This window comes from Pelophylax lessonae (genome assembly GCF_965119305.1).
Source record: "Pelophylax lessonae genome assembly, chromosome: 5".
Taxonomy (NCBI): Eukaryota; Metazoa; Chordata; class Amphibia; order Anura; family Ranidae; genus Pelophylax; species Pelophylax lessonae.
Window position 1 is genome coordinate 968,855 of NC_138772.1, and position 9,801 is coordinate 978,655.

A 9,801-nucleotide genomic window follows, 5' to 3' on the forward strand; every position below is an offset into this window, starting at 1 on the left:
TAAAGGAGGATCGATCGCAATACTCTCAAAAGAAGCATACATGAAAGAAATATGAATCAACTGAATGATTCCTCCACTTACATGAAATTAACTAGGAATCCAACGTTGATGTATAAAAAAAGAACTTGAGACGTTGATCCAAAAAGGAAAGAAAAAAAAATGTCCTAAATGATAAGGAGGCCAAGTATCTTCTACCAAACACGTGCCATATTCCAGTGATTTACCTGCTGCCCAAGATGCACAAGGATGAACAGAATCCACCGGGGAGACCTATTGTCAACGGGATTAATTCGGTTGGATCAAGATTGGGCGAATACATAGATTGGTTCCTGCAACCTATGGTACAAAAAAACAGATGCTATTTAAAGGATACAAAACATCTCATCCAATTGTTAGAAGATATCAAGTTGGATTCAGAGAGGGTTTACCTAGCCACCACAGATGTATCAAGCCCATAGGCGGCTCTCTAATTAGGCAAATTAGGCGGTCGCCTAAGGCCTCGCACCTACAGGGGCCTCGCGGCCAGTGGCGGAGCGACAACATTTAGAAGGGCCCAATCAGGGAAATCTCCTAAGTAAAAGATTGTTTTAAATCCTCGGATATAAAAGTTGCAGCAGTCCCTTCACTGCGGCTGACAGGTGTCTGTTGTCCGCTCGGTGGCTAGGGGAAAAGGAGAGGGCCCCTGGGTAGCTAAGGGAAGAGGAGAGGGCCCCTGGGTGGCTGAAGGAGAAGGAGAGGGCAACTGGGTGGCTAAGGGAGGAGAGGGCCCCTGTGTGGCTGAAGAAGAAGGAGAGGGCCCCTGGGTGGCTGAGGGAGAAGGAGAGGGCCTCTGGGTGGCTGAGGGAGGAGGAGAGGGCCCCTGGGTGGCTGAGGGAGGAGGAGAGGGCCCCTGGGTGGCTGAGGGAGGAGGAGAGGGCCCCTGGGTGGCTGAAGGAGAAGGAGAGGGCAACTGGGTGGCTAAGGGAGGAGAGGGCCCCTGTGTGGCTGAAGAAGAAGGAGAGGGCCCCTGGGTGGCTGAGGGAGAAGGAGAGGGCCCCTGGGTGGCTGAGGGAGAAGGAGAGGGCCCCTGGGTGGCTGAAGGAGAAGGAGAGGGCAACTGGGTGGCTAAGGGAGGAGAGGGCCCCTGTGTGGCTGAAGAAGAAGGAGAGGGCCCCTGGGTGGCTGGGGGAGGAGGAGAGCGCCCCTGGGTGGCTGAGGGAGGAGGAGAGCGCCCCTGGGAGGCTGAGGGAGGAGGAGAGCGCCCCTGGGTGGCTGAGGGAGGAGGAGAGCGCCCCTGGGTGGCTGGGGGAGAAAATTCTAGAAACTGTGAATTCATAGTACAAAAGGTTAAGGCTCTTAATATATGCAATTTATACAGTAAATTTTTATTGCTTGAATTATTTTTCCCATTATGGGCGTGAGTGGGGCCTCATGTCCAAGTTTTGCCTTAGGCCTCATAAAGCCTAGAGCCGCCTCTGATCAAGCCTATACACCATTATTGATCATCAGGAAGCTCTGTCAGTCATTGGGTGGTCGTTATGGGAGATGAGCGATTTGAAATGCCCACAGAGGAAATATCTTCAGAAGTGTAGATTGTAAGCTCTTCTGAGCAGGGCCCTCTAAATCCTCTTGTATTTTATTGTATTGTAACTGTACTGTCTCCCTCTAACATTGTAAAGCGCTGCGTAAACTGCTGGCGCTATAGAAATCCTGAATAATAATAATAATAATAAAGTGTTTAAAATACAGTCTAGACTCTAGAACACAATTATTTTTGGTATCAGAATGATTATTACAAAAAAATTAAAGGGATTGCTATGGGAGCAAAATATGCTCCAAGCGTAGCAAACGTATGCATGTCACAATGGGAAGAAACAACTATATATGAGAATAAACCTAGCCAGCTACTTCTATATAAAAGGTTCATTGATGACATCATTGTTATATGGGCAGGAGATGAGGACAGTCTGATTCATTTTTGCCAAACATTGAATACAACTGAGAAGAACATTATCCTATCTTGGGAAATAAGCAGAGATCTGAATGATCCAATGTTGACCTAAATGACTAATGATGATAAATAGAATCCACCTGTGTGTAATCAAGTCTCCGTATAAATGCACCTGCACTGTGATAGTCTCAGAGGTCCGTTTAAAGCACAGAGAGCATCATGAAGAACAAGGAACACACCAGGCAGGTCCGAGATACTGTTGTGGAGAAGTTTAAAGCCGGATTTGGATACAAAAAGATTTCCCAAGCTTTAAACATCCCAAGGAGCACTGTGCAAGCGATAATATTGAAATGGAAGGAGTATCAGACCACTGCAAATCTACGAAGACCTGGCCGTCCCTCTAAACTTTCAGCTCATACAAGGAGAAGACTGATCAGAGATGCAGCCAAGAGGCCCATGATCACTCTGGATGAACTGCAGAGATCTACAGCTGAGGTGGGAGACTCTGTCCATAGGACAACAATCAGTCGTATACTGCACAAATCTGCCCTTTATGGAAGAGTGGAAGAAGAAAGACATTTCTTAAAGATATCCATAAAAAGTGTTGTTTAAAGTTTGCCACAAGCCACCTGGGAGACACCAAACATGTGGAAGAAGGAGCTCTGCTCAGATGAAACCAAAATCAAACTTTTTGGCAACAATGCAAAACGTTATGTTTGGTGTAACACAGCTCATCACTAGAGATGTACCGAATGGTTCGCCGGCGAACGGTTCCCGGCGAACTTCGAACATTCGCGTTCGCCGCTGCGGGTGAACATATGCGATGTTCGGTCCGCCTCCTATACATCATCATTGAGGCAAACTTTGACCCTGAACATCACAGTCAGCAGACACATTCCAGGCCAATCAGCATACCTCCCTCCCACACCCTCCCACCTCCTATAAATAAGCAAGGGCAGCATCCATCTTAGATCATTTCTGTGTTACTGAGAGCAGGGAAAGTGCTGCTGCTGCTGTTATAGCTAGGGACAGTTCCCGGTCTTGTTAAACAGTGTTCTTGGTACACTCCTGCTGTAAGGACAGCACCCCAAAAAGCCCTTCCTAGGGCTGGTATTTGAGGTTTTTTTTGGATATATATATATTGTCCCCAAAAGCCCTTTTGAGGGCTGGTATTTGTGTAATTGTTTTTGTTCTGTGATATATATATATATATATATATATATATATATATATATATATATATATATATATATATATATATATATATTGTCCCCAAAAGCCCCTTTGAGGGCTGGTATTTGAGTATTTTTTTAATATATATATATATGTAGCATGTCCAGAACCAGAAAAAAAAGATCATATATGTGTAAAAGGGGTTCCCACCATCCCTGCTCTACTGAAAAATTATCTTTTTTTTCTGGTTCTGGACATTCTACAGAGCTGAAACTTCACAGGTACACTTTTTAGACCCCCTAGACACTAAATCACACAAAAAAAATTCTTAAAAATTGTCATTTAACTTAACTAAAAAAAAAATTTCTTTGGATTAATTGTCTGGGGGGTCTAAAAAGTGTACCGGTGAAGTTTCAGCTCTGTAGCATGTCCAGAACCAGAAAAAAAAATAGAATCAGGGTTAGGGCTAGGGTTAGGGTTAGGGCTAGGGTTAGGGTTAGGGCTAGGGTTAGGGCTAGGGTTAGGGTCAGGGCTAAGGTTAGGGTTATTTTTAGTGCTTAGGGTTAGAGGGGTAGGGGTACTAACTCTAACCCTAAGTATCTCACCGTAACCCTAACCCTAGCCCCTAACACTAACCCTAACCCTCTAACCTTAACCCTAACCCTCTAACCTTAACCCTAACCCTCTAAGCCTAGCCATAAAAATAACCCTAACCCTAACCCTAATTCGTATTTTTTTCTGGTTCTGGACATGCTACAGAGCTGAATCTTCACAGGTACACTTTTTAGACCCCCCAGATGCTAAATCCAAAGAAATTTTTTTTTTTTTTTTTTAATTTTTCAAATAATTGGCTCTCTATCAAAAAATTACAATTTTTAAGAACTTTTTTTTGTGTGATCCCTCTCCGGCATGCCACAGTCCAGGTGTTTGTCCCCTTGAAACAACTTTTCCATTACTATTGTGGCCAGAAAGAGTCCCTGTGGGTTTTAAAATTCGCCTGCCTATTAAAGTCTATGGCGGTTCGCAATGTCCGCCGGTTCGCGAACATTCGCCGATGTTCGCGTTCGCCGTTCGCGAACAGCAAATTTTATGTTCGCGACATCACTACTCATCACCCTGAACACACCATCCCCACTGTGAAACATGGTGGTGGCAGCATCATGGTTTGGGTCTGCTTTTCTTCAGCAGGGACAGGGAAGATGGTTAAAATTGATGGGAAGATGGATGGAGCCAAATACAGGACCATTCTGGAAGAAAACCTGATGGAGTCTGCAAAAGACCTGAGACTGGGACGGAGATTTGTCTTCCAACAAGACAATGATCCAAAACATAAAGCAAAATCTACAATGGAATGGTTCACAAATAAACATACCCAGGTGTTAGAATGGCCAAGTCAAAGTCCAGACCTGAATCCAATCGAGAATCTGTGGAAAGAACTGAAAACTGCTGTTCACAAACGCTCTCCATCCAACCTCACTGAGCTCCAGCTGTTTTGCAAGGAGGAATGGGCAAAAATTTCAGTCTCTCGATGTGCAAAACTGATAGAGACATACCCCAAGCGACTTACAGCTGTAATCGCAGCAAAAGGTGGCGCTACAAAGTATTAACTTAAGGGGGCTGAATAATTTTGCACGCCCAATTTTTCAGTTTTTTATTTGTTAAAAAGGTTTGAAATATCCAATAAATTTCGTTCCACTTCATGATTGTGTCCCACTTGTTGTTGATTCTTCACAAAAAATTACAGTTTTATATCTTTATGTTTGAAGCCTGAAATGTGGCAAAAGGTCGCAAAGTTCAAGGGGGCCGAATACTTTTGCAATGCACTGTACTTCCTAAAATCCCTAGATTCATGTATAGGAGGGCACCCACATTAAGATATCGTATAGCAAAGAATGTTATAGACCAGTGATGGCGAACCTTGGCACCCCAGATGTTTTGGAACTACATTTCCCATGATGCTCATGCACTCTGCAGTGTAGTTCCAAAACATTTGGGGTGCCAGGGTTGGCTATCACTGTTATAGACCAACCCCCGAAGAAATCCATCAGTTTTTTTGAGGGAAAGGTTTTTTATCCGTGTAAAAAGTGCTTTGCTTGTAGACACACTAAGTTTAGTAAAAGAAAGAAAGAGGAATTTACTTCCACAGCCACAGGAAAAAACTATAACATCAAGGATTTCATATCATGTAGGATGGAAGGAGCTGTATATACTTTGTATATTGGACTGTCCATGCCGCTTCCAATATATAGGAAGAACAAAATTATGGAAACGCTTAAGAGAACACATCCAGAATATTCAAAAAGGAGACCCAAAACATAATGTTTGGAAACACTTTGCTGAATATTTGGTGTTATCGCTCTCACTCTCTCATACTGGTCACTGGAAGTTCAGCATGGCATCTCATGGCAAAGAACTCTCTGAGGATCTGAAAAAAAGAATTGTTGCTCTACATAAAGATGGCCTAGGCTATAAGAAGATTGCCAAGACCCTGAAACTGAGCTGCAGCACGGTGGCCAAGACCATACAGCGGTCTTTACAGCAAAAAAACACCAGAATATATAATACATGTCATAACATTAACTCAGTATTAAATAATGCCACCGTCCTTACACTTACTACCTTTGTACCTACCTAAAACTTCGCCCGTATCTATCATCCTGTGTACCATCAAAGATGTGTGAAGTGACCAGACTTATCTGTGGATATGAGAATAAAAGCATAAAACAGATACAGTTTGATACTTGTTAACATTGGAAAATCCGTAGAGATAGTAATGTAAGGGGAGCCAAGCCTGGGGTTTGCAACAAGGGGTCCCCACAACTGCACATGAACTTTAATGGCATCCCAACAAAATTTCCATTGTGAATGTAGTTTCGGTTTGGGGAAAAATGTTGTATGATTGTAAAATTGTATATACACTATATTACCAAAAGTATTGGGACGCCTCTCTCTATATACACTATATTACCAAAAGTATTGGGACCCCTCTCTATATACACTGTATGATCAAAAGTATTGGGACGCCACTCTATATTACCAAAAGTATTGGGACGCCTCTCTATATACACTATATTACCAAAAGTATTGGGACCCCTCTCTATATACACTATATTACCAAAAGTATTGGGACCCCTCTCTATATACATTATATAACCAAAAGTATTGGGACGCCTCTCTATATACACTATACACCCCCCTCCCCCCTCTCTATATACACTATATTACCAAAAGTATTGGGACCCCTCTCTATATACACTATATGATCAAAAGTATTGGGACGCCACTCTATATTACCAAAAGTATTGGGACGCCTCTCTATATACACTATATTACCAAAAGTATTGGGACGCCTCTCTATATACACTATATTACCAAAAGTATTGGGACGCCTCTCTATATACATTATATAACCAAAAGTATTGGGACGCCTCTCTGTATACACTATACACCCCCCTCCCCCCTCTCTATATACACTATATTACCAAAAGTATTGGGACCCCTCTCTATATACACTATATGATCAAAAGTATTGGGACGCCACTCTATATTACCAAAAGTATTGGAACGCCTCTCTATATACACTATATTACCAAAAGTATTGGGACCCCTCTCTATATACACTATATTACCAAAAGTATTGGGACCCCTCTCTATATACACTATATTACCAAAAGTATTGGGACGCCTCTCTATATACACTATATTACCAAAAGTATTGGGACGCCTCTCTATATACACTATATTACCAAAAGTATTGGGACGCCTCTCTATATACACTATACACCCCCCTCCCCCCTCCCCCCTCTCTATATACACTATATTACCAAAAGTATTGGGATGCCTCTCTATATACACTATATTACCAAAAGTATTGGGGCGCCTCTCTATATACTCTATATTACCAAAAGTATTGGGGCGCCTCTCTATATACACTATATTACCAAAAGTATTGGGGCGCCTCTCTATATACACTATATTACCAAAAGTATTGGGACGCCTGCCTTTACACACACATGAACTTTAATGGCATCCCAGTCTTAGTCCGTAGGGTTCAATATTGGGTTGGCTCCACCCTTTGCAGCTATAACAGCTTCAACTCTTCTGGGAAGGCTGTCCACAAGGTTTAGGAGTGTCTATGGGAATGTTTCACCCTTCTTCCAGAAGCGCATTTGTGAGGTCAGGCACTGATGTTGGACAAGAAGGCCTGGCTTGCAGTCTGCACCCTAATTCATCTTAACCACTTTACGACCGGCGCACGACGATCTACGTCGGCACTCAGCCCCGGCCAGGCAAACTGACGTAGGCCTACGTCAGCACAATTTGCCGGCCCTGTGCGCGCTCCCGCGCGTCCCCGCCGCCGATGATGACTCGATTGGGTTCAGAACCGATCAGTCATCAGGTCCAGGCCAATCATTTTTGGTCTGGACCTGTTGATCGGTCCTGCCCAATCAGATCATCCTCTAAGCCTGTGAAATGTAAACACAGGCTTAGAGGAGATGTGCCCTCCCCCCACAACGGTCTTTTTGGATCCAGCGTGAGAGGAGAGCACATCTTACTGTGAGTATTGCACCAAGCACATCACACACAGTTAGATAGGCACATTTCACCCCCGATCGCCCCCCCAATTAACCCCTACAGCACCTGACACAACACACACTATATACAGCATATAGCATATACCTATATACCTGTATAAGTGTGATTTGTGAACAGGTGTAGCCCTTGCGACCCCCCCTTTTCCACTCAAATTACCCCCCACCCCCCCCTAATAAAGATTTAACCCACTGATCCCCCCTGAACCCCCCCTGATCACCGCCGTTAACCCCTACACCCTCTGTCACATCAGCACTAATACAAACGCAATATACGGTGTTATTGTATTTTTGTATTAGTGTCATTGTGATCAGAATTAGCGCAGGCGACTAAGTTTCTGTCCCAAGAAGGTTTAGGGTCCCCGCCACCCGCCCAATAAAGATTTAAGCCCCTGACCCCCCCCTGATCACCCCTACACCCCCTGCCATAACACACACCGTATACAGTATATAGCATTTTGCTATATACCCGTATAAGTGTGATTTGTGGTCAGGTCTAGCGCTTGCGACCCCCCTTTTTCCACTTGAATTACCCGCCACCCCCCCCTAATAAAGATTTAAGCCCCTGATCCCACCTGATCCCCCCCTGATCACCGCTAGTTAACCCCTACACCCTCTGTCACATCAGCACTAATACAAACGTAATATACTGTGTTTTTGTATTTTTGTATTAGTGTCATTGTGATCAGAATTAGCGCAGGCGACTAAGTTTGTGTCCCAAGCAGGTTTAGGGTCCCCCCCACCCGCCCAATAAAGATTTAATCCCCTGATCCCCTCCTGATCACCCCTACACCCCCTGCCACAACGCACACTGTATACAGTATATAGCATTTTCTATATACCCGTATAAGTGTGACTTGTGACCAGGTTTAGCGCTTGCCACCGTTCCTTTTATCCTTAGGATACCCGCCAGTCCCTTCCAATAAAGATTTAAACCCCTGATCCCCCCCTGATCACATCCCGTTAACCCCTACACCCTCTGTCACATTAGCACTAATACACACATAATATACTGTTTTTACTGTATTTTTGTATTGGTGTCATTGTGACTTGAGGTTGCGCTAGCTAGCTAGTTTCTTTCCCAAAGGAGGTTTAGGGTCCCCGCCACCCCCCCCAGATCCCCAGCGCATAGTTTAAAAGTAACCCCTTGATTGCCACACACGCACGCACGCACGCACGCACGCACCTACACTTCCATTTCTAGTATAGTGTTTGAACAGATCAATATCTGATCTGATCAGAACTATACTAGCGCCCCCATAGTTTAGGGTTCCCAAAACGCGGTGTTTGCACGATCAGTACTGATTCCGGCCAGCACCTGCGTTTAACCCTTTCACCCAGGCAAGTGTAGTAATCAATAGATTACTGTCACTTGCAAAAAAACACAAGACACAAAACCGCTGTGTTAGCAGAGTCAGGCCTGATCCCTGCTAGCATTAGCAGTTTTTTTTGTAGCGCTTGAAATAATCTTCGACAACCAGGTGCTTTTATTACCTGTGAGTCGCATCACTGTACGAGTAAATTTAGTTGCCAAAATGACCAAACGTTCGTACAGGGATGAAGAGCTTCTCAGTTATATGCTGACCGAGTCATCTGATAGCGAAGGGGAAGCTACAATGACCGAATTAGTGTCAGTATATGAACCTGATGACGGCAGCGGCTCCCTGACAGATAGCTCCGACGACAGATGGGTCCCTGTTAGACCCAGGCGTACCCGACCCCATTCTGAAGTTGTTGTGATGCAGGAATCGCAGGGTGCTCGTATGGAGCAGAGTGTGGGTACTAGTGCCGCTCATCCTTCTGGCGACCTGGCAAGCGCCAGCGGCCTAGTACAACCTGGACCTAGTACAACCAGCACTGCAGTAAGACCTGGTGACGTGGCGAGTCCCCTAAGTGCAGTTGAAGCTGGTGCGGTGGCTAGCACAAGTAGTGGCCCGCAGCCACCGCGTATTCGAAGACAGGCCCGTAGAGCCCATAGTGCCCTCCCTGATGCGCTGGCATTTCCTAATTGGCAACCCACTGATACTACAGCGCCAGTACTTCCCCCATTCACCGCCCAACCTGGAATCCACGTGGAGACAGCTGGTTTTACGCCCCTGAACTTTT